Consider the following 10,232-nt stretch of genomic DNA (forward strand, 5'->3'; position numbering starts at 1 on the left):
CGCAAGAGATCTTGTCCAGGAAGCTAAGGAAGCCATAGACAAAGGCACAGTCGTTGAGGTCCTCCGCTACCAGCGTGCTCTCCAGCCCAACCGTCACGACCTGCTCATGCAATGTGAGATTGTGAGCACACAAAACTGGCAGGATTGGACATGTAGTGTGGCGTGCTAGCTAGGCACCTGCATTTTATACTATGACAAGCATATCAATGAAGTGAACTAATAATTCACAAAAGAAATTTATTTCTAATAAAAAAGCTTTCCAAAACCCAACTATTTACCTTCTAGGTTCAAGTCTGGATTCTCAAAGTCTGAACCATATATTAATCCTAACGGTACAACTATTTCTAAGCATGGAATCCACCGTTGGCAGATCGTTTGTTGATCCTAACAAGCAAATTATCAGGAAGTTTGTTATGTTCTGAGCAATACAAAAATCAGCTAAAACAATACTTCTAAACACTCCGGCTTTAGATTGGTATGATTTCACTTCCACACAAGAACCGCTAACATCAGTGCAAGATGTATTTGCTCACTTGAGAAACGGAAATGAAAACAAAGCACACTGGATTGCAATGTAAACGCCCAACAGGTAGCAGAAGATAAACTAAGATGAGTTAGACACAAACCTTCAATAATTTGAAGCTGTGTCTCAAGTTGTTCAGTAGTAACATGTCACAAGGCCATCTATACCATACAAAATACAATTTATGAAAAGTAAAATTATTTCCACAGTTCACGTACCTTGAGTCGACTCTTAGTGCCAATGGAGTTGTCCTCATCAACACCAAGGGCATCCTATCGGATAGCAAGAGCAGCTTTTGCAGATAGAGACCGAGATTTTTTCCATTATGCTTTTGAGAAGCCTTCCCAATTGAGGATGCATGGTAGATGAGCCCATACTTGGGTGTAGAATGCTTTTCTTTAGAGCTCTGAATAAATCCTGTAGAGAAACATAACCTTTAGTTCTTAGTGGAGAAAGCAAATTATAGCAGACAACATCGGCAAATAAAGTTGACGCACGCCATCAAGTAAAACCACTACAACATTATTAGTAAACAACCAATTAAAAGAAATAAGTAACAAATATGAAATCCACATGATTTACAAGATGTTAGACTGTTTTAGCAGACAACATAAGCAAATAAGTAACGTTTACTTATGTCATACTAAGCATTGATGCACATAAGGTTCAGATACACACCAAAAAAAGAGCTAAAAATTACAAGATTCCAGAATTATTCATAAGCAATAACAAACCTTCTCTACACCAAGTATTTAAATTATGCTACCAGGTTGCTTGGCCAAGTTTACCAAACTTCCACCATGCACAATATGGCACCAACTGATTCACCCACCAGTGCTGTTAGAATTGGGGTGATAGTGTTCATCTTGCTTCTTAAATAGTCATATAGTAGGGCCAACACATGATCATATAGCTCTCTGATATTTAACAAGTCATGTTCAATAACTTCTGTTCCCATGGATATTACTGCAATCACCTTTAGATATGTTTCTAGCTCTTCATCAGACAATATCTAAAAAAAATATAGTTTCTCACTAAACAGTTCCCATAGTAGTCAAGGAGATCATACATAGATGTCAACAATTACATCTGAGAAGTCAAGGTTGATTGCATTAGCTCTGTTGCCCATCACCTTCACAGCTTTGGCATACTAAATATTATCTAAAACTATTTTGATGAGCTTTGGAAAGTGCCAGCTATACCATTAGCGAACTCTAATGGCATAAGTGATGAGCTCCTTGTCAAGATCATCCAATAAGACAATGCCGTGAATAATCACGATATCAACCTGGAGAACAGAAGTAATAAAAAACACCTAAACATGTCAAAATGGATTCTTTAATAATAAAGACCAAGAAGAATCTTCAATAATCAAAACTCATAAGATGTTACACATTATCAGTCTGCAACAGTGAAACTAACTACAAAACTCAATTTTAACTTCAATTAGGAGTAATGAGTTCTCAGCTATAATGGATCAGCCTATAGCAGTAGTCTATAAATTCATTGATTCACACAAATTAGGCTAAAATAAATTACATTAGAATCAAGGTATGCCAATTCAAGAGTAGTATGGGTAAAGCACTGGTGACGCAAAGATCATAATAAATAAACTGAAACCAGGCAGTCAAGTACGATACAAGCAGTCAAAACTTCAAGTGATTCACAAAATTATCTTCACAAATTGATAGAGTTCTCTTTCATGTCCGTGGAACCAGGGCAGACGGCAGACCCAACTAAGCTCTGCCCTATATGGGTGTATTAGTAAATAGAAAACTCTAAAATCAGTAGTAAATAGACCAATGTATTTGTCAGGAACCAAAGAAATATTGACAATTTTAGAAAGTTAACAAAATGTTTTAACAAGTATTATTTGCAAGGATACATCATTCCGCTGTTGACACCACACTTCACAGGATTGTAAGCAAAAAAGCTAATAAAAAGTAAACTAAAAATAATGTGTCTTAGTATGAAGCAGTTGGGCCAGAGAGGAGATGTCTCACAAGGTTCATTTGCAATTGATCTGGAGCTATTGCAAACATGTATCCACACTCTATAAGTATATAACCTGGTACTCGAAAACAGTACATGCTTAGTAAACATAATTTATATGTAGATACATAGACACAATATATTTAGAAAGCAACATGAATAAAAGTTGGTTTAGTACCTGCAGAAAGGCGAAGCAAAGGCCCACACACATCACACATCAGGTTCGGGGGAGGGGGGAGGAAAGAAAATAGAAATATTACACAGTCCAAGTAAAAGTCAGGCTTTGCATCACCCCAGAAAGGTTCCATCTTCCTTTAACCTATCTTAACTTCCTAAAGACAGCAGGGGGAGGCAGCGCCACTCACCGTTCATGAAGCACTCGTCGTCGGAGGAAATGTAGGCCTGCTTGATGATCAGCTTCAGGTCGGTCATCACCTAAACCACCTCCAGCAAGGTCTCGTACTTGTTGGCGCTTTCCACCTGCAGCCAGAAATTGAGCAACCTCACAATACCACGAAAAAATGGATTATTCCCATGTCGCTAAGTATGAGTCGAACGATAGAAAGCCAGAGGCGAGAAAAGTTTGCTGGTATAACCAAAGAGTAACATAGCACGATGGTCCCATGTGGCAATCCGATGCAATCGCAGAAGCTCGTCTCTGCCGACTACCACAGTGCACGACCATCTGTTGTAGGCTTATATCGTCGAATCAAATGGGAAAGGGGGCGAATCAGGCACAATTACCTTGCTGAAGCGCTTGAGGTGCAGCCACCGTAAATCTTCTGAAAGCCACCCACACCAATGTCTTGCCTCTGGTAGATCTTCCTTGCAATGGACGCTACAGGAGAAGAAAATTAAAAACTGATAGAAGTGCATAATCTGGACATTGAAGTGTGTGCTAGTAAATGATTTTGTCAAATAGACAAGATCCTTTGGCCCTGATGTAGTACCATCAGGATCATAAGGAGGGAGCTCCTTGATTCTCATTCTTCACAATATTAAGTCACTTAGGGAGCTCCATCTAACCGAAGAGATCACTTATAAGAAATTACACATACCAACGTAGCCAATGCAAGAAATGTTTAACTACAATTTTCAAAAAATGTTTTAACTAAAATTAATATGCTCCATCTCTTTCACATAAATGGTGGCATACTTGATGTGCATTGGAACACCTGGAACACACATGGTATGTAGCTACAAACACTGTGAGTTATGACCTGAGGTGATGAACTTGAGAAACCAAATTTAAGTAAGAAACAGACAACAACACATCTAATAACTAAGGCCTGACGTCATGAATCTTGAAATAACAACAAGAGATGAATGGCACTTCTAGAACAACCAAGAAGCCGGACAGGATTCCGATGATGAACATTGCTGATCAACCACACTTCACTTTCAAAGTCAACTTTGGCCCGGCTAGCTTCCATTACTATTAACCTTTTTACTGCAACTGTTTTCCCATTTTTCAGCAAACTCTGTCAGAAATGAAAAGCACTCCTTATAAAATTTTATTCACTATAAGTTTTCTAGTTACTCTAAAGCTGCGTACAATCAGCAAATTTCGACGGAGGATGAAAATTAGATGACCAGCATACCTTATATACATCTCCAAAACCTCCTTCACCGAGTTTACTTTTCTCATTGAAATTATTGGTTGCAGCCTTAAGATCATTGTAGTGGAAACTTGTTGGGCCTTGTAATTCTGTTGCTCCAAGTATATCTCCTAAAAGATAATACATTCAGACATGAAAATGTAAAAACAAATAAGCAATAGAGTTTGATCAGCTCTCCAATTGACTTTCTGCAAGCCTATGCAATTACAAAATACAGAGACGAAACTTTTTTTATTTTTAAACACAGGACTTCGTTATACTTTTTGCATATTAAACAGATATAAAAGAATCATAGATGAACTACAATACATTTTATACATAATATATCTTTGAGACTAAGAAAATTTGTAAGTTGTCATGCTGTTGTGAGCAAAAATGAACAAACTCAGTTTTACCTAGATCATGCATCAAATTGGCTTTTACTTTACTGTGGTTCTACAATAGTCATATACAGTAAACTGTTGTAAGGCATTGCTCAGGAAGATTTGGAGTCAGCAAAGATAAATGGACACAAATTTTATTTAAGGAAGAAACCAGAGTATGGTCGCTATTTAAAGGTGTTGGTTATGTAAAAGAAAACTAATTTTCTGTTTTTATTCATTAATGTACTAACCCAACTTCTTAGGCCATTATCATTCAGCAGGTTTCATAAGAGAGGAATAGCCAAAAAAGAAAGTTTAGTTTGTATCAATAATATGTTTGACAACTATTGGTTATAAAGGTAAACATGCTGATGCAACACAGAACAATAGGGGCATAGCATTGGGCAGTGTTCTCGTGAAAGAAACATTTGACATGCGTTAGTTTACTTAACTTGATTACCCTGTAATAAGAGAATTTCATGGCAAACAGCAGAGATATCTGACATAGTTTATACTTCCATTGGAAAATTACACAAAAAAAATCATCACACTGCGAGTCTGATAAATGCTAGACTTAACAAAATTACCTCTGCGAGGCTTTGTCTTTCTAGAACGCCGTACCAATAAGAAAGTGAGCAGCCCAACAAGAAACATGAAGGCTACACCTCCCACAATGCCTCCTATGATCGCTCCATTATGGCTCGATTTCCCTGCAAGCAATCATGTGGAACTTGTTACTTTAAAAAAAACTTTCTATTTGAATATTTATTACAAGCTAATTTCGAGCAAGACCAATCCCTGGAGCACATAAAGTGATCCTAACTTCTTGAAAAATTAGAATACACCGAAAATAATCTGAAACATTGGACTTCCTGAAATGTACACAGTACACATGTATGGTAAAAGGCAATTCCAGGGCAGTGAAATAGAAATATTTGTTTGATGCATTGGAACACCTGGAACACACATAGTATGTAGCTACAAACATTGTGAGTTATGACCTGAGGTGATGAACTTGAGAAACCAAATTTAAGTAAGAAACAGACAACAACACATCTAATAACTAAGGCCTGACGTCATGAATCTTGAAATAACAACAAGAGATGAATGTTGCCGTCGAAAACACATCAGAACAGACAAGTCCTGCTAAATTGTTAAACGACAAATCACAACTAATCCAGCAGGAAATCCGTGCAACCCGGATCGAACACCGACCGCATCTAGAGCCCCCATCCGCGGTCCGAAACCCAATTCCCAGCGAGCAAGCGAGCACGGTCGTGGGGAAGCAGAGTGCTCACCTCGGACGGCCACCGCGCGCGCCACCTCCACCGGCCGAGCGAGCAAGCGAGCCCGGTCATGGGGAAGCGGAGTGCTCACCTCGGACAGCCACCGCGCACGCCACCTCCACCGGTTGCTGCTCCTCCGGCCCCCGCGATTCCTCTCGCGCCTCCCCCGCGCGAGGTTTTCTTCTTCCCCGTCTCCTCTTTGTTAGGAGAGAGAGACGTGGTGTGGTGGCCCGGTGCCCGGTGGGGCACTATGGCTGGCTGGCCTGGAGAAAATATGCTGCTGGGGCCACGGCGAGGGAAGGACGAGATCCGCTGGCGGGCGAGATCCATGGCGGAATCGCGGGGGTGGGGTGAGGATAGCAGAGGCGGGGCCGGCCGCAGGGACAACCTAGAATGGCGTTCGTCGAAGCTTGGATATCGGGGCAGAGGCACGAATCAAGATGGCTAGGGGCACGACAGGGGAATGGCGAGATCCGCTGGCGTATGGGCGAGATCCATGGCGGAGAAGGAGCACGGTGGAGGTGTGCGGCGGGGGCAGACAGGGGCAGGCGGGAATCGCGGGATCCATCAGCGGTCGCTGCGCTCTAGCATGGCGAAACCTACGGCGGGTGCGGGGGAGGAAGGTGACGGGCTGCGGGGGAGAGGAAGGAGTGCGGCGGGGGAGAGGAAGGAGTGGGGCGGCGTCGGCGTCTGGTGCGACCGCCGCGGCGCGGGGGTGGGCGCGATGAGGTGGAGCAGGAGCGAGTCGAGCGGGACCGAGGAGCGGTTGCCAGCGCGCGGAGGAGAACTGCGAACGGGAGGGGGCTGAGGGAGCTAGGTTGCTCGCGCGACGGGGAAGGGGCGGACGAACGACGCACGAAAAACATGATGTGGGATGGACGGTGGAGATTGAGGGACGGCAGAACGGCAGAACGTAGGGGAGGCAGACTACTCTTACCTTCTTAATAGGTAGTATAGATATATAGTTTTTTACTACTATAGGTTCATGCCCGTGCGTTGCTACGGGAGTAAAAAAATTATGTAAAACATAGATACGGAGACAAACATCACTATGACATTGCAAAATCAGTGTGGCAAACATTATCAATATCACTTTAAATTATTTCTAAAGAGTCATGTTGGCCTAAAACACAAGCAACACAAATTGCCTCAAACAACACAGAGCAGTTACACCAACTTGTGATGTTGTTAGTTTTGTGTCTATGACCACACAACAACATAATGCTAATTTGATAAAAAGGCATACAGACACATAACTGGAACTGATATCCAATTCTTAGATATATTTCACAACAAAGCATCAGCACAGGTTACACTCATAGCAATGTTCATACATCATAAGTTCACAGCCAAATAGCGATGTGCCACTGAATCCAAGGCATTGGCTTCCTCGGCGACGACACTGGCCACAACGACGACGACAAATCCCACCTTGTCCATAGCGATGGCGGCTAGCTTTGCAGTAGTGGCGGCCTTCTTCTCCATCTCCTTGGCGGTAGTGCGCGCTTCCTCGGCAGTGACTGCAGTGGCCCTCGTGGCGTCCAGAGCTTCAACCACGCCTAGCGTCAGGGAACCATGCCTCATCCCACGGTTATAATAATCTCCTTCCTCCCCCACTCTTCATTGTAGCCATAAGTAGGTGGAGGGGCTATTGCTAATACCTGTTCACATTCAAAAGAAAAGCATAGCTCTTTCTGGTTTTTAAGGTTAACCATAAGGCAGCACCACAAATTCATTCCTAATGATGATCTATACAGTAGCAGGGATCAAAACTTATACTTACACATATTTAGGGAATAACTCAGAGAATCACAAACATAATTTCGCAAGCTCTTTCTGGTTTTAAGGTTAACCCAAAAATTCCATGTCAGTAATGTTGGACAACAGGTTCAGCTAAAGAGCACTAAAAAAAAGTGATCAAAGAAAAGCATAGCTATGGAAGATGACACCAGTTTTTGAACATTTAGACTTCACAAAAATATTGAACTTAAGCAGCAGGAGACATGACTCAAAGTGGACTATGCCTACTCCTAGCCTTGTTTAGGTGGAAGCATGCACTAAAATAAAAGTGATCAAAGCAAAGCAAAGCATAGCTATAGAAGATGACACCAGATTTCGAACATTCAGACTTCACAAAAATATTGAACTTAAGCAGGAGGAGACACGACTCAGAGTGAACTATGCCTACTCCCAACCTTGTTTAGGCAGAAGCATGCAGATTAGTTCAAAAAAGGCAGAAGGAAGCAAATTCTAAATTACCATCTCATGTCCAAGTGAATAGAAACAAAGAGGGTGTCTCTATCCAAGTGAACAGAAATAAATTAACAATCCTCATAGATTAGTCTAAGTGAACAGAAATAAAGAGGGATGCTTCTATCCTAGTGAACAGAAATAATAGTAACAATCATCACATTAGTTCAGAAAAAGACAGGTCTCATACCTCACTCAAGCAGGATGTCAATGATTAGAGAGTTGCCGGAGAATGAAAAGGTGCCCACCCCCCCCCCTCGCCCTTCGCGTTCAGCAAGCTTGAGAGTCCTAAAACAAAAGTTATCAAAGCCAACATGACATTATTATCCCGAAACATAGCTCATCAGGCGACACTAATCAGATCACTGATATGGTACACATAAGTTACTAAAATTCAAAAAACAATAGTAGTGTCAATAACAATAAAGTTATTTAATGACGCTAAATATCATTACCAGATTCCCGACCTAAGTTGCTTTGAGTCTGGTAGTAATCTATAGCCTCATTACAGATCATGTCTATTGGTTATATCAATTCAGCAAGAAGTATGAACAGGGCCAGGAAAGCATTCAACGTTGCCAATTAAAGATTCATGGTTACGTGTACCCTGACCTATTCAGCAAGAAGTGCAAGCTGCATTTCTTTCTTCTGTGATGATGGTGCATATCTGAACAGACTCTCTGGTCTCCTAGTCCCTTTAAGCATGTAATCAGTCTTCTTGAATCAGGTGGCCTTACTAATCTCACACCATATACATCGTGGAGCTTCCACTGGCATCTGTAGAATGTAAGGGAAGCTCAATCTGAAATTAAAAGTACATGTAATTTAGCTTCTATTGCCAAGCATCGGACACAAGTTTTTCCCCCCGAAAAGGCGGCAAGAGAGTTTATGTTTGCGTACTTTATGGTAAATGTTTGCGTACTTTATGGACCAAACAAAATGTTTGCTTCTAGCACCTACTTGAACAGCTGGATTGCCTGCATCTAACAGCATAAGAAATTCTATCGAAGGGGAAAACAAATCATAATGTGTTCCTTTATGTTCAACTTCAGCAATAAAAGGCATACTTTTAAAAAAATTATCAGACAGTTTAGAAACAAACACCATCCATCTTGCTGTCCTACTCGAAAATTAATCGGACAATACATGCAAAAACAGAAAGCACAAATAAAGTTAAGTAACACAAATAGTTACTTTAATAAAAGGATTCTTACTCTAGGGCATGATATGCGAAGGCTTGACATGAGTTCAAGTGCAAGTGGACAGACATATCCTAAGTCTGGTTCGAGACTGAAGTCTGCTATCTTTGCCTTGAAGTCTCATAAATGACCTGGCATATTAGATGAATAATAGAATTAGTTTCTCAGTGTCCACGATACGATTCTACTCTGACTGCTTGCTGGTGCTGGGTCATGGACTTACAGCTTTGGTGAAGGTCATGGACTTGTAATCGTTCCAGTCAAGGGGATCCTCTGGCGACTTAGCCTTCCTGATGTCAAGGTGCTCTTTCTGCAACAGCCAGCAGACCATCCCTAAGCTCATGGATTACAGGGCTAATTGTTTTTTTTTGGCTGTGGAATTGAGCTCGGTTGCAGAAGTTATGTGTACCCTTATCTGTCGAGAGCTTTGGGGTTGTCGGACAGGTACTTCCGCCTTCATCGAGGTGGTCGACACAGTCTCGTACCCAGAGTATATGAGGGTGATGAGAAGGTCGATGATCTGGTCGTCGCTGAGCTTCGCCCTGGTACCCTCGTTGCCGCTGAGCAGCGCGTCCAGCATGTCGTCTCGGGCGCAGCCAGAGGACCTCCGGTCAGCGATCATCTGCCGCAGCATTGCCACGAGCTTCTTCCTTGCCTGAAAGACCAGCCACGATCTAATTCTAAAATTTCAGGAATGATGTAACATTATATTAGAACATACAAACTTCGATTCAATTTTATGACATATAAACAATATCACCAAATTTTAGCAATGATGTAACTTAGTTAGGCTTACAAATGGAATAATACAAATGAGCAGTAAAATAACTTGGTTAAGGCTGCAACCTTTAATGCATAGAGCATGACCTCCTTCACTTTTTTCGTAGGCAAGTTTGGCAAATGAATTGCAGAAAATAAGGGAACAGAACTATAATTCCAAGAGTGAAAAGTGTTGACCCATGTTGGCCATTGTTTTATTTGCTAAAAAGGTATGATGATCT

The 10,232-nt window shown here is 41.5% G+C and overlaps 1 long non-coding RNA gene across 2 annotated transcripts; it reads right to left on the reverse strand.

Annotated features, from left to right (window-relative positions):
• Positions 1–1,270: 1,270 nt before the first annotated feature.
• On the reverse strand, positions 1,271–2,709 carry LOC103641736 (uncharacterized). 2 transcript variants are annotated; one of them, XR_560475.2, is made up of 3 exons: positions 2,527–2,709; positions 1,726–1,811; positions 1,271–1,535 (listed from the first exon to the last, which is right to left on the reverse strand). It is a non-coding gene; the product is annotated as an uncharacterized lncRNA (long non-coding RNA). The 2 variants fall into 2 exon arrangements; XR_002265609.1 differs by lacking the exons at positions 1,726–1,811; positions 2,527–2,709 and adding an exon at positions 1,611–1,714.
• Between the last annotated feature and the right edge of the window lie 7,523 nt (positions 2,710–10,232).

Source organism: Zea mays, chromosome 10 (genome assembly GCF_902167145.1).
Source record: "Zea mays cultivar B73 chromosome 10, Zm-B73-REFERENCE-NAM-5.0, whole genome shotgun sequence".
In the NCBI taxonomy this organism is placed as follows: domain Eukaryota; kingdom Viridiplantae; phylum Streptophyta; class Magnoliopsida; order Poales; family Poaceae; genus Zea; species Zea mays.